This window comes from Macaca mulatta, chromosome 15 (genome assembly GCF_049350105.2).
Source record: "Macaca mulatta isolate MMU2019108-1 chromosome 15, T2T-MMU8v2.0, whole genome shotgun sequence".
Taxonomy (NCBI): domain Eukaryota; kingdom Metazoa; phylum Chordata; class Mammalia; order Primates; family Cercopithecidae; genus Macaca; species Macaca mulatta.
In genome coordinates this window covers 75,409,266-75,435,657 of record NC_133420.1, presented here as the reverse complement: position 1 = coordinate 75,435,657, position 26,392 = coordinate 75,409,266, and the positions used below count along the sequence as shown (strand labels likewise).

General features: G+C 41.0%; 1 protein-coding gene across 12 annotated transcripts in view; it reads right to left on the bottom strand.

The window, feature by feature from the left end:
• ELAVL2 (ELAV like RNA binding protein 2) overlaps positions 1-25,847 on the bottom strand; it is a 135,144-nt gene extending 109,297 nt beyond the window's left edge. For 4 of the 12 annotated variants that reach the window (XM_015117606.3, XM_015117607.3, XM_077965244.1 and 1 more), the window contains exon 1: positions 25,286-25,847. The gene's annotated coding sequence lies outside the window, so the exon portion shown is untranslated. 12 annotated transcript variants of the gene reach the window in all.
• Positions 25,848-26,392: the final 545 nt, after the last annotated feature.

The window sequence follows — 26,392 nt, the reverse complement described above, 5'->3', positions numbered from 1 at the left end:
TTTAGTTTGGGAAAGCAGATGACGTATGAAATTTTTTATTCAAACACTAATTTAGATCTATCTTCATCCAATATGGGTGCCTTCAAGGGCAATGAGTAGCTTTTTAAATCTCCTCAGAGGATCCCATTCACATTAAACAGAAGCCACAGGAAAACTGGCATTAACATTTCCTTCCTGCTTGTTGGAAAGAAAGGCACCTTATTTGAGGGCTTTCCAGATCAAGAACACATTTTATACCAATAAACTTTACAGTTGGACCCAGCAGAGACCTATAAATCAAGGCTAATTGTGAACTGTATAGCAACCACCCCCTGCCTTCCATTTTTACATTTTATTTCAATTTGGAGCTACCTAACAGACACAGAAGCCCTCCAGACTATTTCTCAAAACTTTCTGTTTGGAAGTAGGTACACTTACCCAGGAATAGCTGAAGTATGAAATAAATATTAAGAGCCTAGAAAAAATACAAAAACAGTACTGAAAATAGGCTCAAGTTTAATTTTTTTTTTTTAAATAACATTTAAAACTCAACCTCTGCTTTCTTTTAAACTCGAAGAAATTTTCTCAGGTTGAAGATTTTTTAAAGCTACAAGGGATTTCAAAATTAAAAACTAGTATTTCTTCTCTCGAATGTTGTTCTTGAAAGGAAAAGTTTTATTGTCATTCATTCAATAAATATTAAGCTCTATGTACAGGAACTATCGGAACATAAAGTGTGTATCTGCCTTCAAGGGCTACACAGTTTTCAGATGAGTAAATTTCTTGCAAGCAGAAATTCCAGAATATCAACGATCCTCACCCAAAAGAGGTGTCATAGCTAAGGGACTTTAGTTTTAAACAGAAATCAACATCATTAAGAATGCTAGATGTCACTGTTACTGACATTTCTTGATCCAGTCAGGGCATATAAAGGTCAACATCTGACAACAGAATGTTCAGGAATTAGTTATCCAAACAAAATGCAGAATATGTCTAAATCAGCACATTTGAAACTAGAAAAATTGTATTAGAATATTAAATGTGGAATCATACACAGAAAAATAAATGGGCACCCTTCACCACCAACACCCTATTTTGCATTTTAAAGGGGGAAGGGACTCCCACAGAGTTTTCTTCTAACAAGCGCTACAAACAGGAACTGACAGGTGGAGCCCTGATTGATAATGGTGGTTTTAGATAACATCTCACTTCCCTCCTCCTTACCCACCTAATCCCACGACTAATGGGGGGAGGGGAAATAAATACAGTGGAAGATTGTTTATCTGTTTTGTTTTGTTTTTTTCTTAAGTGCAGGTATGTTCCACAGTTGAAGAAAGAGGTTACGATGCTATACACACCCTGGGTACCATTTAGACAATATCTACTTGGGCAACAAACTAGGACAATGAAACCAATACGGGAAAAAGAAAACGCATGGAGTAGGTGAACTACTCCAAGATGCATTTTTAGCTCACGTGACCTTCCAAAGTGCTCCAAGTATGTTGCACGTAGATGTTTGGGCATGTGTGTATTTACAGAAAGTGTCAAGAGAGCTATAAAAACATACATGCATAAATCATAGAATGTTAGTGCTACAAGGGACTTCCAAACGCTAGCCCACAGCCTCAATTTTTAGACAGAGAAAGCAAGCCCCAAGACTTGGCCAAACTTTCTAGCGACAGAACTTGCTAGTGATAGAACCAGGTCATAGTATTCAAGTTTTCAACTCCCAAAGACAATCTTACCTCCAAAGTACTCCAATTCCATGGCTTTATTCTTAAATTTACCCCTCCCCTAGAAAGATGACTGTCCACTCCTCCCTACAATACAGATTCCAAGTTTTAAGACTCAGATGGGCCTAGCCCTGTCTTCCAAGAATCCATTAGTCTAATCCAGTGGTTCTCAAAGTATGGCCTACGAACCCAAGAGTCCTCTGAGACTTCCTCATACATCTGGGAGGTCAAGAGAAAGCCTTTTTCTCTCATAAATGTACAGTAGAGCTTTCTAAAGGTTACATGTGACACCTGCTTCTGCATTCAGTCTGTTGCAATGAGAATACAGTTGACTAGATTAAGCCAGATGTTAAAGAAATGTGAAATGTAAAACTATGCCACCCTTATTTTTTTAAAATATACATATTCTTCACTTAAAAAATATTTTTTAATATGTAATGGGTTTGCTATTTAAACATGTTTTTAAACTTTCTCATCTTAATTTCTTATATAGTAAATATTGATAAACATAACAAACAAAAGGTCCTGGGGTCCTCAATAATTTAAGTGGATAAAGGGATTCTCTAATCAAGAACTTTGAGAATCACTGGTCTAATTCATTACTACATAAGCACGCCTTTATGGTGAATCCCTTTAGCCCATACAGATAAACCTCAGAACAGCTTCCAACTACTCTCCTTACCTTCAAATGGATGTTCCTCCAGCTCTGGGACTATGTAAACTACTTCTTATGCCCAGTACCACCCTGATTTATAAGAAAAAGATGTTAATCATCTCAACTTCCTTTAATGTAAAATTTTTACATAAACATTGTGGGAGAAACATAACTGTGTATTCTGGTTCTCAGAAAAGACACTTTACAAAGCATAACAAGCTATTACATGTCTCATGTTGCATACTTACACTGGTTTAGAAAAATGCTTGAGTATCCTATGAGTCTACAGAATACAAAGCATGCCAAAAGCAGTTTTTCACTTTCATTTGGGGGTTTCCATCCTAGTCAGGAAGCCAAGAATGCTCCATCTTCCTTTCAAAACCCTGGTTCCTTCCTCCTCAAGGCCCCTTTAGCCACATGAGCCCATGTCTTTTGCTTCAGTTTTCCTCACACTAAGCCATCCTACAAAATTGTTCCAAGTTTGGCTCTCTCAAACAAAAAAACAGCAATGTTCCTGTATGGATTTCAATGTCCTCTAGAAACCCACCCACGTTCCAATAATCAAAACTTTTTCCTTACATGCTAGGAGTACATCACACTTAATCCTCTTCTCCCAGGGATGGGGGGGTGGGGTGAGGGGACAACTCCCCCTACTTGCATAAAAGAGCTCGAGTGCTACTCACATCTACCTGGTTTCAGGAACCTTTTCCCAATGTTTGCAGCAGACCTCACACCAAACTCCCCTCCCATAAACTCACATTTTCTGCCTCTGGACTGTCAATCAGACTTGGAGAACTTAAAAGTAGCACCCACATCCTAGTGTTTCTGAGCACCCAAAGACCACGCACAATGCTCAGCTCAAGGCAGGCAGTGAATGCTAACAAACAGCTTATATGTAGGGAAAGTGGAAATCTATTAAAATGCTCTGGAAAACCCAAGGGGGATCAGCTTTTGAAGTAATTAGTAATTCTACTGTAACAATTTGTGCAAATTAAAAAATATATATCTGATGCAAAAAGATAACCACAGAACTGTATAAAAAATGGATTTTTTATTATTTATTTATTTTATTTGAGACGGAGTCTCGTTCTGTCACCCAGGCAGGAGTGTAATGGCATGATCTCGTCTCACGGTGACCTCCACCTCCTGGGTTCAAGCAATAAAAGATAGAAATATTTAATTCCTTCAAACCTACACCTGAGTGGTTAACAATTTCATGAACAATTTGAACATTTTCAAAAAAATACAAACATGTAAAGGCACAGGTGAGGAAAAGTAAATACTTAATACACAGATCTTTTCGAATGCTCTCTGAAGCTTGCTTTTTACATTTCAAGATCAGCACATACTCTTTACTTAAAGATTACTATATAATAGAGATATATACCCTAATTAATTTAACAATCCCCTGATGAACATTCCAAGGCTCTGCTATTTCAAACAGTGCTTACAATAGATACCTTATACAGTAAAGCAAAAATGTAAATGTAAAGATAGAAATTGCTGGTTCGTAGCCTATTTGCATTTTTAATTACGCTAGTCACTGCCCAAAAAACCTTATAAAAACTTATCAGTTTGCAATCCCACCAAAGCATAACCTACATTTTTAAAAAGGAAATAATGCAGCAGTGTAGAGGAGAGGGCACTTGGAGCAGGAAAGGCAAGTCAGGAACCAGCCACAAGGTCACATTCACCAACCGTAATCACTATACCTAAGACTTTAGACAACAGAACACATCTTAGCATCGGTCTTGAATGTATATGAAATGAGACTGCTGTTCAACACTACAGGTAGGGCCTTTCCAGCACTAACATTCTCTGATGTCCTTGAACTTGTTATATATAAGAAATGTACATTAAATATGAAGACAGAATGCTTATTCTCTTGGGCTACCCAAGAACAACAAATAAATGCTGGGAAAGTCAACTGCAGCAGTGGGAACATACATGCTCTGAAAAACCCCTGCTAGGAATTTCAAAATGGAAGTGAAATTGAGACTGAAGGAAAAGACCACCTAACAGGAAAGACAAAAAGTCATTTCAAAAATGATAAACAAAAAAAGACGTTAATCATTTGGGGATTTTCCTAGTTTAAAACAAACCACATCTCCGTAAAAGAAATATGGCTAAAGGGCTATAACAAGCAAGGGCTGCCAAAGCACCCTCATGGCTACTAATAAATAAAAAGATACAAACATCCCTTTTAAGTCTACCATTTGAGAGAGTGGATATTAACAAGAGATATGATTTGCTAAGCTAAACAAAAGTCTTCATTAACAGGAAGTGACAGGATCACAACCCTGCCGCTGATGAACTGCCAACATATCCAAGTTCTTCAATGAAGGGTTGGCCGTTTAACATACTGCAGCTTTAAAATGAGTTGCTTTAGAACAAACAGTTCTATGTCAAGGCAGGCCCACAACATACAAAACAGATGGAACTGCTACTGTACCTGGGGTTTGTGTGTGTACCCATGCACGAGCGTGAGCCTGGCTTATACCACAGGAGAACCAGGACCAACAACACTTCTTAAAGTTAGCCATCCATGATTAGAGCATCTACCTTAGACCTCAACTTCTCTATCTGCTTCCAAAGATACTCAGTGTAGAGCAGAAAGCATTCTTCTGATAGCTGAAGGGAGTTCCACATGGCTATTAAATGACTGGCCTAGCGGCCATCCATGGAGACCCCTCCTTATTCCTGGCAAACACAAGACATTTCAGTCCAACCTTGAAGCAGCCAGTATCTTTTTAATATAGCACACTTTGAATCTGTATTAACAGGTCATAAACACATGTAAAAAGCATAGTTTCAGCTTAGTCAAATGGGTTACAGAAGCATCACTGCATATTTTTTTCTGGGTGGTCCAAGTAAACTAAACTCACCAACTAGACTGCACATAGATACCATAAATTCTTAATTATTCACAGGTATGGATGAAAAGAAACAGCACTGTAATAAAAAAGTCATCTTAAAATATTAAGTTATTCAGTATCTAGCACTTAATTACCATATAGTAGTGATACCTAAAAAACATAGAAATGTTTGATATAGTTTAAATATTAACAATTTTTATTAACTCCAACTGGTTAAATATGTAAGTTATACAAGACAACTTCATAGCAACCAAAATACCAAGGCCAAATACACAATTAAAAGAAAAACAAAACTTTCATGTAATATTTACCTTCAGCATATATAATTTTATAATTTTAATCTTCATTTTAAAGACACAGGACCTATTAGATTCAAGAAATCAGATTAGCCAGGTGAGGTAGCTCAGGTCTGTAATCCCAGCACTTTGGGAGGCCAAAGCAGAAGGATCCCTTGAGCCCAGGAGTTCAAGACAAGCCTGGGTAAGATGGTGAGACCCCCATCTCCACCAAAAATTTAAAAATTAGCCAGTGGCAGTAAAGCATGCCTACAGACCCAACTACTCAGGAGGCTGATACTGGAGGATCCCTAAAGCCCAGGAATTCGAAGTTACAGTTAACTATGATCATGCCACTGCAGCGAGACTAAATCTCTTAAAAAAAAAAAAAAAATCAGTAATAAGACAATAAGACTTACTATATTCAGAAAACAAAGTTATAAGAATCACTGACATCAAAGAGCTTCCAATGTAGTCGAAAGTAACAGTTAAGTTGTGCCCTAAAAATTTAAACCAATTTAAAAAGCTATTAAGAAGTGACCAGACACCCAAGGCAATGGAAAGTTGTTACCCAAGTGCCCATTCCCTGACCAGCTCCTTAACTCTCATACCTGCTGTTCCCATAATGCCAGAAGTAAAATAAAAATTCTCCTCTCCTGAACTAAAACTTGGTTTGCTTCTCTCCAAATTCCATCAAGAGTTGAGGTTACTCTCTGTATTTCCAGCAGCTTCTTTCTGCACCCAAGGAAAAGTGGCTGAAATCTAAAAGCTGTGATGAAATAATATCCACCTACAAAGAAAATGCTATATCCATGTTAAATCAAACGATTATAAGTGGTATAAACTAAAAGGCATGCAAAGTTTTTATTATCTTCCTGAAGACCAGCTTATATTAAAAATAAAAGAAAACTGTTTGCCACAGTCCACCTCTCTGAGGAAACAGCATAGTCCAAGTAAGCTTAATAATCTAATAAGGTGGTCAGAAAGACACTATTTTAAAATATCATATCCTTGTCATGGATTCACTGTACTCTTCAGTTCTGGTGAACTGTGTGAATGAGGAAACTAGCCAGATGGAGAATTTACTTCCTCATTTTCCTTATCCTTTTTTCCTTGTCTTTTCCAATTGCTTAGACTAATTTCCCAGATTCTACCCATCTCCTATGAATACATCTAGCGCCCTTTAGGATTTAGGAACTCCACAGAAGCCACTGACATTTTTTTTTTTTTAAAGTATTTTTCAACACTCTCAAACAACAAATGTCTTCCAAAGTTTCTACAAAGAAAATTGCCTAAAGTCTCTTCCATTCCAACTAATATTTTAAAAACAATTCCAATTAATACGGTATTTCCTTTTAATTATAATTTAAATGAACACTGGAAGGAACGCAATATGTTAAAGCAATGGGGTGGTTTGTCAGAGGGATTATCTAAAAGGTCATTCATACACAAACCAAATAGTCCAATCAATGACAAAATACAACTGTGGATGAATTAGTGAAATTCTAATTTAAGCCAAGCAAAAAGCCTAACAAATATTCCTAACAAAAAGCCTAACAAATATTCCTAAGTTCTTACTGCATCAATTAATACATTAGAAAGTGTTATTTTAAAAAATACTGATAATATTTCAAAATCTGATATAACAGATTTTCAAAGTCATGGGTAAAGAGAAAAAAGGATTTAGACAATGCAGATCTCACCGCTGGGCTTTGCATTCACCATGTAGTTTTCAGAGTAAAAGTTGTCAAATTATGTTGTCCTGCAAAGAACATTAAAATTGGTTTCTCATAAAAAATACACGAAGACAGATCTATGGTGGGATACAAGCTGGGTGGCAGGAATCAGCTCCAGGACTCAAAGTTCACCATGAATTTATCAAGGAGAATAGAGTTCAATTTTAGGACCTCTGTCTATTCTTATGCCTATAAAATTAAAAACTAGTCTGTTTTTATGTATAGCAAAAATAAGGTAGCTAGGAAGGAAGTCAACAAATGACCTTCACTAACCACCTCCCACACTGTTACAAGCCGTAAAGGTTATTTTCCTTCACAGCACAAATCACAATTATATATAATAATTTGTAGAACTTTAACATAATGTCTCCTCCAATAAATTCTAAGTTCCATATCAGCAGGGAGTATACTGTATTCACTACTATAGTATTAATACCTAAGGTAGTGTGTGGCATATAGTAAGACCACAAATATTTACTAAACAAATGAAACTTTGCACAGGAAACAAGGACATGTTCACAATGTAAACTGGCAAAATAATTGTTTTTAAAGCACTGCAGGACAGGAAAGGCTGGATCAACAACTCAAAAACTGAATAGAAGGACAATCAAAAAGAGCAAAATGCCATTCATGTCAGGAGGCCAGAAACAATAAAATAATAAAATGTTAAATGCTAGGAAGAGAGAGGTAAGTTTAAAGTTTTAAAGTGGCTACTAATAAAAACTTTAGATGTAAACATTTCAAATATTCATAGGCTAATATTTAATAAACTGTCATCAAATTGCCTCATTTCTTTGAGATGATAACAGAGAATAATCACAGGGAATGAGAGAGAGAAATAAATGTTAGCCATAATGAAAAATTCCTTATGGGTAAAGGTCCAGAAAATTCCTTAAGGAGACTGAACTATAACAGCCAAAACTTAAAGTCCCTGGATCTCTTAATGCTTCTGAATTCCACAGGGAACTGGGGAACTACAGAAGCATTTTACCCAACAAAATCTCTAGTAGTCTTCGCCAAATTTAAGGAAACACACCAAAAATTAAAGAGAAATGGTACATATTCATTAAGGTCAAAGTTTAAGGTTACTATGTCCTATAAAATGCAATGATAAGTAAAATGCTATTGAGCTTTCACTCTCAACAATTAACTTCTGCTTCATCCTGTGATATTCTAAATTACAGCTAAAAGGTACCGAGCAGCCTTGGCAGGATCCCACCTGACTGCTTTGTGCATAGCCTGTTGGGCCAATTTTATACCAGAGGCACCTGCTTGAAATATGTAGAGACAATCTGATGACCTTATTTTCTCAGGTTTACACCAGCTTTGCATAGCACAAGGATAATATTTATAATCTAGAAAGAGTAAAATATTTGCAGAGATAATAAATCAGAGAACATGTTGGCATGCAGCTACTTCAGCTTCTCAATTCTAAGACATTTGGATTGAAAGATGCACCAAGAACCTCACAGCTTTGGGGGACATGGAATCACGACATTAAGTAAACGTAAGAGACTCAAAAGTAATATAAAAATTGCATATGTAAGACATGAGAAAACATGGGTAGTTAAGGCAGTTTTTGCAAAAATTTCCCTGTAGAGACTGAAATTCTAGTAAGATTACCTATCATTCATGATTTACTTACAGATGCAAATAATTTTCAATTGATTATCAGTCTCAAGTACTATATTCTTTCTTTATTATCTCTATTCCAGACTTTTGAGTTCTACTATTCTAGTGACCTTCAAATATTTTCCTGAATTTCTACTACAAACACACTATGTGAGAGATCAAGTAATGAACAAGTGCAGATGGCCTCTTTCCAGGGAAGAGCAAAAAGGTCATTTTGAATCTGTAATTCTTTGTCATCCACCCCAACCAATTTTTCTGACGGTAAAGTTGGAGAAATACTGAAAATTTATGGAGAAAGGTGAATCAAGAACAATCTTTACTGAGGGGATATTTTGTTTATTCCAATTTGGATATCATACATCCTATTGAACACTTGACCTGCCATTTTTTTCTCAGAACAAAAAGTGGTATTTCTAAAATCCCACCTGATTGGGAACACTTTTTTTTCATAAACTTAACAAGTTTAAAAAACAGCCCTTACAGATTATCTACTACAATGAGCCAGGGTTATCTCAATGTCACTTTCACCTTTTTCTTGATTTTAACAGCATCCTAAAAAAAGCCTGAAAACAGTGTCTTCATTTCCTTGCTTACAGAAAATAACCAATCCATACTTTGTACGGTTCCAAAAAGTAATCTTGCAAGTCAAGGATGCCAGCTGGCATCAGAAAGTCACCAGCCTGTGATGGAATTGCCTCCAGAAGTCACCCAGTCATGGACCTAAAATAATCCAAGGTCAGAATCCTGGCCCTGAGGAACAAGTTGTGGGCATACTGCTAGGAGTGCTACGGGGACCACAGTGAAGCTTAAAAAAAAAACTGTAAATATAAACAATAATGCTGGTACAACAACCCCTCCACTGGGGAACCAAACAGCCTCTACAGCAATTTAATATGGAGGTGAGATACAGTTGCTGCTGGAGTCACACCATTTTACTACAAAACACCCCTAAGAGAAGCAATATATTCTCCAAACATGAAAACTGAGTTGCTTCTTGGATCTGATTTCAGCCACCTCAAACTACAGCCAGCAGAACTACCAAAAGTAGAAAGAACATCATCATTCTAGGATCCATGGAAAGAGGTACAGAACTAGGAGTCTGACCTGATCCTACTTCCCCCACTTGGTTGTATCCTTGGGCAAACCACCTGACCTCTGAGCTTCATCTTCCTCACCTATAAAACATCATCCCAGGGAGCTGTGGCAAATTTCTGTAAGGACAGAAAGACTAGGTGTTATCACTATTAATAGAGGAAATGTTCCATCTCCTGGTTCCATCACCTTGGGATAGTTCACCATCTCTAACTGCCAACTCCACATATTTTTCTATCTTCCTAATGGTAAGTCAACAACTAAAAAGTGGCAGATCCCTGCTGTCCCATCCCAATCCACTGCTAACTTGACTGCCCAACATAAAATTTCTTACTCTCGCATTCTCAAGAGGGAGTCATTTGGAAGTTACCATAGAAGTTGTATAAAAGAAAAACCAAAACAGATGTCTTCACTCTTCCTGTCTAGATCACAAACTATTATTCACTATAAAACCAACTATTTCACCCTACTGTCCACAAAACAATGTTTGTAAGTCAGCCAAACTATTTGGGAATTCTTTTTTTCAGAAAGTCCAAGAAATAAGAATACAAATTATTTCCCAGTCAGTTCCAACTGAAGGAATGAGCCTCTCCAGTAAACCAAAAAGGTAACGCAGTGTACAGGCTGTTCAATCACCTTTCAAGGAAAAAAAAAAAAAGGAAAAAACAGTAATGTAAATTCCACTAAGGGACAAAAGCAGCAGCCAGGCCTCAGAACACCAAGCACTGGCATAAAAAAGCTATAGTCAGCAGCCCAGACAACACATGCTCCTAGAAGACATGGCCTTAGGCATGAAGATGACCCAAGGAGAAGGCATAGATCAATGCTCTGAAAAGCATCCCAGTTTCTGTCCTGTCACTTGCTTCTTGCTCCTGCAACTATACTCCTAAAAGGGAGGAAGCCAAAAAAGTTATAATTATTTTGACTTTTTCCTAGGTGTTTTGAAAAATAAACGCTATACCCAGAGGAGGTTGCTGGCATATAATGTTGTCAACAGAATAAAACTCTAGGGGAAACTTTGTCATCCACCCCCAACCAATTTTTCTGACAGTAAAGTTGGAGAAACAGTAAAGTTGGAGAAATACTGAAAATTTATGGAGAAAGGTGAATCAAGAACAATCTTTACTGAGGGGATATTTTGTTTATTCCAATTTGGATATCATACATCCTATTGAACACTTGACCTTCACGTAGTTTGGTCAAGCTTCACCTAGTTTGACACACACGTGCCTCGGATCCACTCTTTTGGGACAACAGTGGAATTAAGACAGTCACAGCTTGTCTCTCTCCAGCCACACCCTAAAACTTGAGTAGGTTTTGCATAAATATTTTTCACCTGTGACTGAGCTCCTGGCAAAGTAGGAAATAGTTACTCATGCCATAAAAGAAAACCAAAGGTAACAAAAAAAATATGGGAGGAATGGGTGAGGGAACAAGACACAAAAAGCAAAAAATAGACAAAACAGATGAAGAAAACACATAGTCCTGTCCCTAAAGCAATAAGCAACAACCCGGCCTGATCCCTTGATTCCCAGACTACAGGGATGTGTCCCTTTGCTCAATTCCTCAAGCACTCAGTTTCTACTATTAAATGCAAGAGTGGGGAGTGCGTGATTTTTTAAGCTATTTTCTGCCTCATCTCCTTAGGCAGAGAGACCAAGGAATATGAGGTAAAGGGCACTTTATACATGTCTCAATGTTCTCAGTATCCAGCTCTCAGTAATTTGTGATGAAACAGTAAGTATTACACAATCTTCCTGGCTTCTGAACATAATCTCAACACAAAAACTTGAAGAATATTTTTATAGATCCTTTAACAAAACTTAAAAACAAAATTAGATGAATTTGGAAAAGCCCTAGACTTCAAGTTAACCAGCAGCCCACATATATCAAAGTCATTCTTATTGCACAGCAGAAGCTCCACGGGAATGACTCCCAATCTTTAGAGGGATAAAACATGCTTGTTTTTACTGATGTTCAATTCCCCACCCCAATCCAGTAACTAAGCCACCCTAAGGTGCCGCAGTCAGATGCTGCAGGGAGCATCAAAAACAAGCAACATATTCATCTAAAAGAATCATGTAATCATAAAATAGAGGACGCTTGGTACCAAGAATTTTTAAGTGCCTCAGAAAAGTTCCAAATGTACTTAACAATGACTTTTTAAAATCATACACAATTAATTCAAAATTAAGTATTTAAGTAAGCATACACTTGTACTCACACCCCAAATATCCAAAAAAAAAAAAAAAAAAAAAAAATTGGCTGGGTTGCAGAGTAAGCCAATGTTTAAAACTGCCAACATTAAGCTATTATTCTGAAGGGTTTTGCTAAGATGTTCAATACAGGGGCACATTCTGATTCATCGTTATAACTGGCCTAGCTCAAGTGGCTGCCAGAAGAGCAAGGTTTTATGGGCATTGTTCCATCCTAAGAAGCTACATTAATGCTGGGTTGATAAAACAGATCTTTATATCTATTTGCCAGCCTGAACAAAAGTTAACTAGAAATGTAAGTGCTTAAATCACCAAAAGGAAGGCTCTACACTGACATTTTCTACCTACTTGGCATTCAACTGTATTCATCTCACTAGACATCAACACACACCAAAGTTGCTCTCTGCTATTCAAATTATGCTATTATGCTCAGGAGTAGATTAATATTATCCACCTTGCTTATTGTAAAATAAAATTACAGCATTGGTCCAAACACGACACGTGGAGCCTCTTTCTACTTCTGCTGGTGCGTCCCCCTGCTCTACGGCACACACGGGAGAGCGCCTTGCTAAGGCTGCCTTGCTGCTTCCGGAGTGGGGGAGAAAAGGCTGAAAACTGAAAAAAATAAAGGGGGAAGGGAGAGAAATAATACACACATAAACCACACACCTGGTAGTCTCATATCAGCTTTCTTTTTTTTCCACAACAATCTGAGGGGAGAATGTCATTTATAAGCTCACATCATCAGCAATGAGGTTAGCAGGTGGGCCACAGGCCTCTTTTAAACAGCTCATAACATCCTATTAGTTTTTACAGCACCAAGTAACAATGTTGACCCCAAAGAATCTGAACAAATAGAAGCAGGCAAACGGCAGGGAGAAATCCTTACTCCCAATGGGGACAGGTCTAAAATCCCAGCGGGGAAGGAGAGAAAAGGTAAGTTAAGCTGAGAGCAGCTCATTTTATAAAAGGAGAAACTGTTTTTCAACCAGGGGTTAAGGAAGGAGACACCCAAAACAAATCTTCTCTGAGGTAAAGGAGACTGTAAGATCTAAATGTGTAAGGAGCAATTTAACATGATTCAAACATTATCTGTAAATACGAGAGATCAAAAGAATATAAAATCTTTAGAACTACTGCCTTTGTCTTTATACTTAACTTTTCAATTCACGTGGCTTTAGGAAGTAGAGCATTAGAGACACCAAGGCCAGGCAAACAAACCAAGGCCAAAGTGAAACAAGTCATGCTTCATCCTGAAGGGGCAGTCGATAAATGTGGACTCCATTGTTGCTCCATCCTTCCAAGTTTTCAAGAAGCAAGACATTTGGCTGTAGATCTTTATATATTACCAAACCATAAATCAACAACTCAAAACTATTTAAAACACAGTTCAGGGCAATCAAAACACCTACAGGCCATATGAAGCTCATGGGTCACCCTTCGGGACCTGTGGCACAAATAATTTGTCCACTGATACCAACTGCTCCTTCTGGTATCAGCAATTCACTAGGTCACAGAAGATATTCTTAAGTAAAATGTAACAAAGTGCTAAGAGCCAATGCAAAAGCACAAGCAAGACAAGAAAATAAAGGAACAGGTGAGCAGGTTGCACCTGATCCCAAATTACCAGGCCCCGGAACTAAGCACAAGGCTCAAAAGGATAAACAAAGGACAGAGGGCAAGTACAGAGGCATTCCAAAGAGGGGAGGAAGGCTGTGGGTAGTTCAAGTTCCTTGCGGAGACTATGGAGAAGGGAAGAGATGAAAGTCAAAAGCACTGATGACTTCGTATTTGGGAAAAGTCCATGAGTCATTCATAATTATAGGACAGAAAAGACCCCAAGGGTTTTTAAACAAAATAAGCCAGCTATCAGTAAATAGCACCTGGGGAGATCAAAACTGGTGTTGAATAAACTCAAACAGAAATAGGCCTTACCTGGGAACAGGTTACAAAAACTTGCCCACTCTCTATAGTAAATGTTGTATATTTAACACATTCTGGATACTTCTGCAATAAAGGTGGATGACCCCCTCACCTGCCATGTCACCTCCAATAAAGCAACATCAGTATAACAGAAAATTCTTACTTTTAAAAAGCAGCTCAGAGAAAACAAGATTAATTGCTCCAGAAATATTTTCCCAGCCTTACCCAATTCACTGATTTTCAGATACACTGCGATTTGCTTTGAGAAATAGCTCTTGTACTTCTGATATACACAAATGACGCCTAAAGAATAAAAAAAGTGCTAAACATCCTTTAAAAACTGAACAAGTGAGCAATTTCCAATAACTTACTTGACAGGGCATCCATCAATGATGTTCACACCATTAGCAATGAGGGGAAAAAAATGTATTTCTGTGTAATCTCCATTTTGTGATGTATAGGAATGGATCCTTGATAAGAGGTTAAATAAAATTCAAATCAGGGAAAATGTGGACTATTTTAATATAAATGGTTAAATTTAAAATTTTGATTTTTCACTGAAAAAAATATGAGAAATTTAAATTAAGAAATTTATATTCCTGGAATGTTAGCTGGCTAAATCCTCAGTCTCATATGTAATCTTTTAGCATTATTTATATTTTCAAGGAAAATGCATGTTAAACTTTCCAAGTTCCATCATCATAGGTATAAATATGTCTATTTCCATACTGAAATGTCCAAAGTCACAACTGTCCCAAATCCTCCCTGCAGTCTGGGATTTTTCTTTTCCTTCACGGCAAAAATAAACATGATGGTGTATTATAAAAAAACAAAATCACTAAAAATGGTTCATAATACATTGAAAGCCAAAAATATAAAACTAATCAAGAGGTAACCACCTATTACCACCTTTCCAATTCAGTCAATGTCATTTCACTGCCAAAAATCTTGTACTTCAATATGCTCATCTTTACGTGGTCCTTGAGATGGGGAGGGTAAGATTTTATACACATCAAAGGTTAAGAAACCAAGGACATAGGTAATTAAACCAAACCAGATGCTGAAAACTTCAGACTTCTAGCCTAGTATTTTCCACCTGCCTGTGCTAAATTAAGAGTTTCTACCTAAGTGACAAAACCTACTGAGACAACTCAGCAAATAAACTGGCTACACGGTGCTCACAAGACCTTATGTGTGTGATTATTTGTTTACAAAAACGGAATGGATTTTAAAACAAACTGAGACAGGCAAGCTTAGAGTCTGCCATCCTTCAAAGAACACTAAAGGCGCACATCACTAACTCAACAGCAGACAAAAACCTCTGAATGGCTTCATCCCTTTCTCACTAGTATAAGACGACAACTCTAATTGCCAAAGTCCTATTTCCCAAATGGAACCTCATTTTAACACTCTCTCTCCCAAACTGCAAAATACTAAAAACTGTATGGAAATTTCTTAATTATTTGTATATATTTCTCTAGGAAGAGACAGCTACAGCTTTCTTAAAATGCTTATAAAGAGACTCCAGCCCCTCAATATTAACAAGAACTTTCAATTTCACAATGACTTTAAAAAAAATGCAGGAAAGCTAAGAATCTCAAAACAACTATCACTGCCTAGTCCCATAAAGAGATGAAATTAGTCAAGAAAGTGTGTACTAAAGCTTTCAGTGAGGAAAAAAAGGAATAAAAATCCATGTTGAAGGAACAGTTTATTGATTTGATATTTACAAAAGATTTTTGTGACACTCCATTAACATAGTCTTTCAAGTTGCTGAAATAATCTCCAATAATGAACAACCCACAAAAACAAAATTCTGGAAGAAAAGAACATTTAGAATATAAATTTCCTTTTCATGATAAACTTTTTTAAGTCAAAGGAAAAACCTGACTATTAAATCTATCAGTACAGATGGTCCCCGATTTATGATGGTTCAACTTACGATTTTTCGACTGTATGATGATATAAAAGCAATACACGTTTAGGAGAAACTATATGTTGAATGTTGATCCTTTCCCAGGTTAGCAGTCGGTGGTAAGAGACTCTCTGATACAGGACAACGGTAGCAAGCCACAACTCCCACTCAGCCAATGGATCACCAGAGTAAACAACCGATACTCCATGTTGCCAGATAATTTTGCCCAACTCTAACATAAATGTTCTGAGCATGTGTAAGGTAGGCTAGACTAAGCTCTGATATTCAGTAGGTTAGGCGTATTAAATACATTTTTAACTTAATGCCATTTTCAACTTACAATGGGTTTATCAGGAGCATCTGCGTTAGATTGGACAAGGGAAAAATATACATGTACATCAAACTGTAGATAATATACCTGGTTCAAAATATACAAGTGCTAAAGCAAAACCTTCAATGTGCCTTAAAAAAAAAAAAAAAACTATCATTTTACTGTCACTGCCTTACAATAAGTATAGTTTTAAATTTGTCAAGCTTTTTAAAATACATTTTTAAAAGTGGGAAAGGGGATTTTGCATGTCAGACCTTATCTGCTATTCATTTTCATTCAGAAACTGATGTCATGGAAACCAGTAATATAAATATATACTAAGAAACTGCAAGTTTAAAAAAAAAAGACACTGTAAGGCATTCTATAAACTGGTTTAGTTTTATCCCCATTCCACCTATTCTTACGACTTTCTGGGTTATTTTAACTATTTTACTCCTCAAAGCCCCTATCCTTCTCTTCATAAAGATTTCTTACAATGAAAACCTATATCTATTATCACACGAAACTATTCAGCAATATTCAAAAAGCTAACATGTCATTAAGAATATCAATTCAATTGACGCACAGAAAGCCTAATTCAAAGCTCTGAGAAAATAACACTCGTTGCAAAAATAGATATTTTTATTAAGACCAATCTCTAGAAAGTTAGCACTGATATTAAAGCGGAAGATGTCTATGAGAAAGCATTTAGCACAGCGTTGCTCACACAAGAGTTACCTTTTGTTTTGTTTTACACAATGGAATACAAGCCTAGAGATACAGAAAATCTTCCCTTGAAATAAAAAATTATTCTAGTGACCTTACTAAAATGAAACTTACAATACACATCACACAAGCTGAAAGCCAAATCAGTTAAATGTACTAGTGAAAAATATCCTAAGTATTCCATAAAAATCTAGGATTTTATTACGCAAACTTCGACTTTTTTCAGGCTCCAAAAGTTATCATTTAAAGCTATAAAAAAAAAAAGTACCTTTTAATATGTAAAAGCCTTAAAATAAGCACTGCCTTTTAAGCTTAAGTGTCTTCTGTTTCCACTTGGCAAATTTACATTATTTGAAATCCTGAAATAATTAACTAGCACTATAAACCATCTAGTATCCTGAACCAAATAAATATACAATAAATGTTCTTCCCAAATTAGAACATACAAAAGTGTGGATTTGGCACTGAACTACAATATGTGGGCTCCGTGCATAACCATATCGGTGAAGATTTCTACATCTCGAAAATAAAAATGGCCAAAGCAAGAAAAAATTGTATGCATTTTATGTCCTCCATAGTGAATTTGACAGTCAGGTGTGGCATCACCAGACATAAAGCCTTCAAACAGTTCTATATCAACAAAGCAGCCATACTGACAGCTAAATACTAACAAGCGGGAAAGCATCTAACCAGGAAAAGCTACGTAATCTGTGCATCCCAGTGCAAAATGAAAATGCAGGGTAACCTTGTACAAAAATTCTTAAGAATTTCAAGATTGGGGAGGATGCGCAACCATACCGGTTACAAGCTGGAAAAGCAGTCCTGCCTATAACTAAGTACCCATGGCAAAAAAAATAAAAATAAAAAATTAACCTTCCCACACACACACTCAAATGTGGTAGCTTACAATAATTTTTGACTTGTCCAGCTGAGTAGCCAAGAAACAAAGAGCCAGGGGTAGACTGCTATGGGCAGGTTTTCCACAGGGTGGCACACCATCCGGACCTAATACCACCTCACCTATCCGGCCCCCTTAAAATGTCAACAAAAAAGTAACCAAGCTAAGTATCATAGATTCTAGCCTCTCTCAATTCCAAATATTATGAGTGATAAAGGTGGTAATAAGAATGTGATGATATAATAGATTTAATAAGACATCAAATGGGAGCGAAAAAACTGATGCTACCATGCAGACAAGCTATCAAAAAGGTGAATGGTAAAGTCAGTCTTGGTAAGAAGCTTAAGAAGCTATTTCAGAGTATCTAGTCCTTTGGGGAAAAAGAACATGAAGACTAATTTGCCACTGTGGTATTCTTGTGCCATGCTAATGCCTGAAAAGCGTCACAGGTTTTTTTTAAAAAAAAAAAAAAACAAAAACCAAAAACAAAACCCGGGTCTTTCAGCAAAGAAAGAGGAAAAGGTTGATCCCAGCTTAGAAGTCAGGATATTCTGGAAGGCTTTGTTGTGTCCTTCAAGAGAACTTAAGACTTGCTTCTAGAATAAAAGTGGGGTGGCAGGAGGGGAGGCGCATTTTTAAAAGATAAGCAGGAAAGGCTGGAAGAGCCATGAGCGCTTGGTTACAAGAATTCAGCCAGCAGCATCTGTCTGTGGACAGATAACCAAAAGGTTGGTTCAAGGAGTGATGGTACTGACACAGCATCATTCTCCCTTAACCGACCAGGAGCTGAGTCTTAACTAAGACCACTGAAACTGGGACAGAAATGCTTTGTTTTTCTCTTGTGAAGAGGCGGTAACCAGAACAAATCAACCAAAAAAATAAATCAGAGAGGATCTATAAAAACACATCTTAGGCCTAGAAAAGAAAAAAGGTTCCACAGTAAGTAACAGGTAGAGTGGCAGACACTGACCAGCACTGGGTATTTGTTCTAAACAAGGAGCATACCCTAAAACTAAAATTCCCTTGAACCACAGGGAAAGAGTGTGTGCACTGAATACAGCTGACTTGATTGTTCCTGAAAGACGACACTACACAAGAAAGAAAACACCTAAGACAAGGAAGAGGGAGGGGCTTACACACCTAAAGTTGTCTTTGAAGGGAAGAAGAAAAAAAAAACTAACTCCCCGAAAGGTGGCAGCATAAAGTTACCCGAATAACAGGCAACAAGGGGCCAGATTTGATCACACAAAAATAAAAATACTCTCTCAAAAAGATAAAATTACAAAAGAGGAATCACAGAAAATTTAATGTAATGTGTTCCTTCATATTCTATTTTTTCCTACCCCATTCTGGCCTTTATCTTCCAGATGTTTTCTTCCTCTTCTTTCTCTCCCCATAGTTTAAAACTGCAAGCGAACCTCCCCCCTAACTATATCCTCCCCACAACCTTCACAGTGTTAACATCCCAACAAACCTCCTATTAAGGACCTGACCACAAATGCAGTAACATTCGGGTCCACTCAGCAATACAGTCACCATTGATATACCCTAAGGTTCCTAAGACAAGGTAGATCCAGGACAGCTTTTCCACCCGCTCACCAAAATGGAGACTCCAGGTCAGCTTCCACAAGAAACGGGAAATTCAAGCGCCTGTGGCGAAACGACTTTTGAGAAAACTCTTCAAGGGCAACAAAACAATACTTCAAACAAACAGATTTTACTTGAGGGAATGGGGACATTACACACCAATTGATATTCGAATGGTTTTAAATGGACTGATTTGCCGTAAGTTTTGAGGCCGGGCTAAATTTTTATGAAGAATTAGTAGGAATAGGGCCACTAGAAAATTAAGTTTTAAAAGCGCTTTTGTCCTTGTTGAAGGTATTACATTTGGGCACCGCAAAGAACCGTTCTTGGAGGGAGGGAATAAAGGAGAGTGGACAACTCGTAGCAAATCTTCCTTTTCCCACGTTTTCAGAAAATGTGGAGACGACAGGACTTGAAAATCTTTGTCGTAAAGACGGTCTTTAAAAATGCACACAATTCTAAATGACCATCTGGACAGCTACAACTCCATGCTCATAGCTCGCATCTAGAGGCATGGTTTTACGCTCTGGCCCTCAAGGATAACAAGTAGGCTTTTAAGGAAATGCCGTGAGAAAAGACTCTGCTGGCTGGGCATTGTCACGGCCACTGGAGGAGCACCTGCCAGTGAACCGACACTGGCTGCCCCAGTCTCACCAGTGCACGCACACACGTCCGTGAACCCGAGACGCCGCAGGCGGGCCCACCCAGCCAAGCTAGAGGAGCAGCCGCCGCAACCACGGCAGGCGAACTGAAATCACAGAGCCGGCCTCGCCCGGCAGAGCGCCCGCGCTTCCCGCGCAGCGCACGCCTCGCGCGCAAACCCAAGATGTGACCGCGAGCTGCGACCTCGCGCGGCTGAGACGGGCCTCACCTAACACGCACAAGAGGATCATCACTGCTCCTGCTCAGTGCGCCCGCGGCCCTACACCACCTCCGCACACAGCGCGGCCAGTGCAAGTCTCCAAACGCCCCGAGAGCTCCAAGGACCGCACGCGCGGAAGCGCCGTAGCAAGTGGGCACACACTAGACACCACCCCGGCGTGTTCCGCAGGAGAAGCCAGTGCACACATCCTCCCGCAAGGCGGGGTTGCCAGTCCAACACAGGAATCCTGTCCTTTTTCTAGAAAAGCCCCCTCCCCCACTTTCCCTCCAATACACTCACCTGCGTCCCAGCAGTTTCCTTCTCGCGCTACACGCGGCCGCACCCGGGTACGTCCACGCCCGTGCACGCTGCCAGGCGCGACTGGCCCCGCTCGGCTCCCGCCGCCCCCAACCTGCTTGCGCCCACGGGAGGGGCGGTGCCACCCCCCGAGGCGCCCAATTCTCTACACTCCCGCCGCAAGGGGCTGAGCTCTAGGAACTTCGCGGGCACAACCTCCGCCGCCCCCACCAATGTTCCCGCCCAGAGCTCGGACGAGGGCACACCACCCCCACCCCACTAGGCGCAGCGGGGACGCGCACAGACCTTAGCCTCGGCGTCCAAAATGAACCAGGGGCAAGGCGCGGGCGCCGTCCCCGCCCCCACGCCCCCCGCACTTGCCTGCTGTGACTCGAAGCTGCAGCTACTACAGCTCGTGCCGCTGGCCGTCAGCACAGCCGCGGAGGAGTCGCTCTGGGCGAGCTCCGCGGAGAGGCGGTGGCGGCGGCGGGAAGGGGGACTGAAAGCCGGCAGAACCCCCGCCCCACCCGCGCCGCGCCGGCGACCGCCCTCCTCACCCGGCCGGCTGCTGCCTCAGTGACGCCCGGGCGCCGCGGTCCCGCCGTTTGTAGCAGGGCGGGAAGGAGGGGCTTGCTTGGAAGAGCGCCAGGAGGCGGGGCCGGCGGCGAGTTCGCGGCGCCGCAGCCGCCGCCGGCGCGTGCCCTGCCCTACCGCCCCGCGGGTCCGTGCCTGCAGGGAGACGCCGGGCTTCAGCAGCTCAGCTCCGTCCCTCCGGGCTTCCGAATCTCACCAGGCTTCCCCGACAAGGTTTCCCTGGACTCGGTGGAGAGCGTTGAGCGCCCAGAGGAGGCCGATTCCAGGTGCAAGTTTGCAAACCCCGAGGCCCGGAGCGCTAACGGGGAGTCAGAGCAGCTAACATGGGGGTTACTTTATGTGTTCATAAATGTATTTATAAATATATATAAGTATACACACATATGTGTGTCTCTAAAAGTCTCTTTTTCCCCCTACTTCGCAGCCAAGGGGTCCTGTCCCTCGAAAGAAAATAAAGGCTTAGCCCCTGCTGCCCCTCCCTGCCTCTCTAGAGGGAACCTGACGTTTAAGCCCAGAGTACCTGTGCGGGGTGCTATACTCTGCTTCAAACGCAAAGTAGGAAATCCTGCACTCGGCTATGAAAACGCTTGCCGCTAGCCGCATCCTTCTAACGCCCCCCCACGCAAGACCCGAAATGGCCAACTCTTCACCGAGGGGGCGTCCCATCGCTGCCTCGCCTCAGCCCGCCCCCTCGCCAAGCTCAATCCCTTTTCCCCAGAAAAACCTGTGCCTGTCCTCAGACCCGGCCCCACGGCTGGAAGTCAAAACCGAACCCGGAGCCACGCGGCTGGAGCACGTTTTTACACCTGCTCGGCCGCTTAATTACGAGAGCACCTGTAGTTGGGATTTTTTTTCATTGCAAAGGCATCGGTTTTAGCCCTTCTCCTAAAATACTACTTTAAAAAAATCACCTGTCATACCTACCTGAAATTATAGGAGGTAAGAGAAAGGAACCAAGCAGTGGGCGACCGAGTCGCCGCAAGAACGTGACTGAGGTTACAGCTTCAAGGGCATGATGCGGGTTTGATGCAGCAAGGTCCGCTAAGGGCGTCCAGCGCTCCCCGCCCCCATGCGACGGGCGGAGCGGGGTTGGGGGGAAGGGAGGGGACTCGTCTAACCCAGGGCGGGGGTGGGAGAGGCAAATTTGCCCTCTTGGGCGAATTCTAATCAGCATAGTGAGAGTAGGGGACTCAACCAAGGTCAAAAGCGAGACAGGCCATCCCTCAATTTGTGGGACCCAGGCTGGGAACACCGGATACAGCTAATTGATTCTATATCAGCACTTCTGTGTCACCCCAAATGCGATTTGCAATTAAATGACCTTAATTGACTTTGTGTGGGTTCCTGGGAAAACGGCTCAAAGCGCCTGCGCCTCTTTGACCTCTCGGTAAATGGTTAATTATAATATTCCCATCCCAGGCACGCGGGATTGCTAAAAATGCCTATTTCCAAAACGTTAGGCGAAAATGGGCCTACTTAATTCGTCAATCCAAACCTAAAACTCTTAGAATGCCCTACGCCCTACTTCCTGACGCTGACTAAATTATGGGAGAGCTCTCAAAAGAGTTCCCCAAGTCTTCCAAACCACTTCTGCCTACAACCATAGCGGTTTTTGTGAAGAGCTCCAGAACAGGTTAGGCTTTATGAAGCGGGGTGCCCAAGCACTTGGTTAAAAGAGGGAATGGGGAAGAAGTGCCTGCTGTAAGACACACTCAGGCAATGACAGCAATAAGAAAGGGCGAGAGTTAAAAAATAAAATGTTAACCCCATAGCAACTTTGAAACTCTCAACATATTTTTTTGCGAACTTATCTGTTCATTTTGACAAATCTTTCAGATGTCCCATTTAAGAAGCCATTTTACCAGGAAGTCTTAAGGCCCAAACACATTTCCTACCCTTCTGTTCCCCAAAATACGAACACCCTTTTTCTGACCTTTAGAAACTCATATTCAACTTGGAAAATAATTTCTTCAGTTACTATTGTCTGCTGTGTAACTTTCTAAAAATTTTCATTTTAAGCCTACGTTTTATAGGTTGCAGTTAATAGTGTAGGCCTGGGAAATAAAACATTAATCTCCTTCCCACCCCCCAGAGGATGGGTATAATAAATAGGGGTGCGGAGAAAGGCTGAAGGTTTAGAATATTAACCAACTGGAGTGTTTGTACATGAGAAGGGCAGGGGACAGAATCCGTGCATTTCGGGGAGAAAGTACAGAGACCTACATCCCTGTCCAGCAGTGTTAAGAGTAAATACTAAATGGTTGCCTATTTCTCTCACCCTCGCCATAATAAAACCAGACCTGCAGCTGGTAATTACGAGAGAAAATACCCAGTCTCGCCATCAGTTTTGCTAACCGGTACTTGAAAATGGGAAACGGGGAACGTATCCAACCTCCAATTTGTCACAGTTGTATAGCTCTCGTATTAATTCTGTACAGACGTGAAATAGGTGGGTACGTAGCAACGTGCTGGGCATAAATTAAGCAACAATGGCCACGCGAGGTCTCGTCCGCCGCGGAGCTCCAGTGGTGGGCACTGCCACCTTGCCATCCCTAGCCCCCACCGCCCTTCGCAGAGTCGAGTCCGGGAGGCTGACGGTGCGCTGTCTTTCCCAGCCGGGAGAATGGGTGGGGTGAGGAGCAAGGAGACGTTAACCCCAGCCGGCTTTGTAGCTTTTCCCCATCCTCTGCCTCCCGAGCACCACATGAGCGCTCTCACGCACACACACTCACCCACACACCCTCGTGCCAATAATTTAAACTTCTGTTAGGCAAAGCCAGCACCTCGTTCCACCACCACCACCCCCTCCGCCCTCCCCGCCCCACGAGCATCCTCCCCCTTTCCCACATCTACCCTGGATCCTCTCTTTGGCAGTAGAAAGCCAACTGGTTTCTCCTAAACCCTGAGAAATCACAAAAGTTAAAATGAAGCGTGTGCCTATCTGCCCAGCTTCTCATCCCCAACCATCTTTCTCCTGGCGTCAATTTAACAATAGCTATTCGAGGAAGGCGGGGGGGGGGGGGGCGATAAGGAGGGGGTAAGGGCTACGTAGCCGAGTTGGCTCCTATGGTGGCTGCGAAGACTCGCGGCTGCAAAGGGGTTCCCCCTCGCCCCAAAGGCGAAGTCAGCCGCGTAGGACCAAGGACAGGGCTTGGAATCCACTTCCCAGAGCCCAGCACAGCGAGGCTCCCAAGCAGCCGCCACTTCACAGACACAGCTCCAAGGATCTTATTTACGCTTTTCGAACAAAGGGAATCTCATATCCGGTACAGGCTTAAGAATTCAGCCCCAAACTGGCTATCTTCTTTTAAAACTGAATTATGATAATTGAAGTCCCTGAATCAGAGCCCGCATACAATGATGAGTTTTGACAGCTTCTAACAACCCTAGCCTCAGCCCAGCCCCAGCCCCAGCCCTCAGGCGGCATGTACTTTTTCAGTCAACTACAACTCGCTGCCTGGTGCAGCATCTAAATTCCATCTGGCAATCCCATCTCCCCAGCACATGCTATCTGGTTAATGCAATTAAGCCTGTGGTTTTCGCTGGTCTAATCTGCCAGTCCAGGCTTCTGATTCCCCTTAATGATTCTAAAGCCTCTCCGGTTCTTCGGTTGCTGAGCGAAAGTAGAGGCATGCATCCCCAACACCCAAGTTATCCCTCTCTTCCCACGAAATGAACTTCCAATCTCAATGCTGAAGCTCACTCCACATCTAACCTCCCATTGTACCCCTGCTCCCCCCTGGCCACATTTGCCACTGAAGTTTCTGCCATGGACATTTGCGAATATTCAGTACGCTAAGCATGCGTCCACCGTCTTTTAGTCTAGCTCTTTAAAATTAAAAAAGCAGAACAGTAGCTTTGAAATGAGACAAACATGTGCAATTAACTTCATATTCTGTATTCCGCTCACTTACAGGTTTTCTGGGTTTGCCAGCGCATCGCTGCAACTAATGATTAAAGAAACCAAACCGAAACTTACCTTTCTCCCTTAAGGTTTTTGTGTGTGTGTGTTTTTAAAATAACGGTGCAGTTCTCCCAATAAGGATGAGCAAGAAGCTGCTGGATAGTTCTCTTAAGACAGCACGAAACCTAAACTGTGCTCGGCTTAAAAGAAGCAAATAAAAAGAAATGCTTTCGACCCCAAAGTCCAATACTAAAAGAAATGGCGAAAAAAAAAATATGAAAGGGGAGGGGAAACTTAAAAAAGAGTTTAAAAAGACGGAGAGACTGCCCTCCTATTGCCGTTCAACTAAACAAAAAGGGGCAAGAAAAACAAACCAAGGAACAAAGAAAAGAGACGAAAGAACGTTTTTTCAAAAAGACGATGTCTTTCTCCTTGTTGCTTTTTAGTAGGTCGCTACAGGAGTAAGCTGCTGCATCTCTAACTGAGAACAGAAATAGGGGGGAGGACGTCTTAAAAGGGAGGTGGACTGGACCACAGATTTATAGCACCGTATCACCAACCCCTTCTCTGCCTCCGCACTGCCGTGTGTGCAGCTGCTCTGCCAGGCTCCTATCCCGGGCAGCACGCGCGGAAGTATACGCCGAATCGCGCCACAACGTAACTTGCTCATCGCCCCAGGATCCTGATTGGTCCAGACGTTTCCATTGAGGCCGACCAGGCGGGGCCGCGTGAGACGATTGGCTATGGGTTTGTGTCACTCTCGAGAGCTCAATGGAGTCCCGTTTCAAGGTAAGTTGTGCGGGGAGGTACACTCAACACTGGCGGCGAAGGGAAATGCAAGAAGCGAAAAGAAATGTGGAGAGAGCAACGTGGGAGGGTTGGAACTGTACTATCAGAGTTTGCGATATGGCACGATCTCCTTTCCTCTTAAATCTTTCTGCTTCAGAAAGATTCATTTCCTTTGCCATCATTGCTGCATCTATGGCATATTTCTTTATAACATTTAACTCCCTGTCCGGTATGTATGAGTCATTGAGAGCTCCCTCTCTTTGATCTGAGTGAAAGGGATGAATGTACATTCATTACTTGCCTGCATGCCTTTTTTCAATTTGTGTTCAGTACTGTATTTTGTATTAGATGTTAGGTAATCGTATGTCTTTATTTTAATATATGCATATTTCA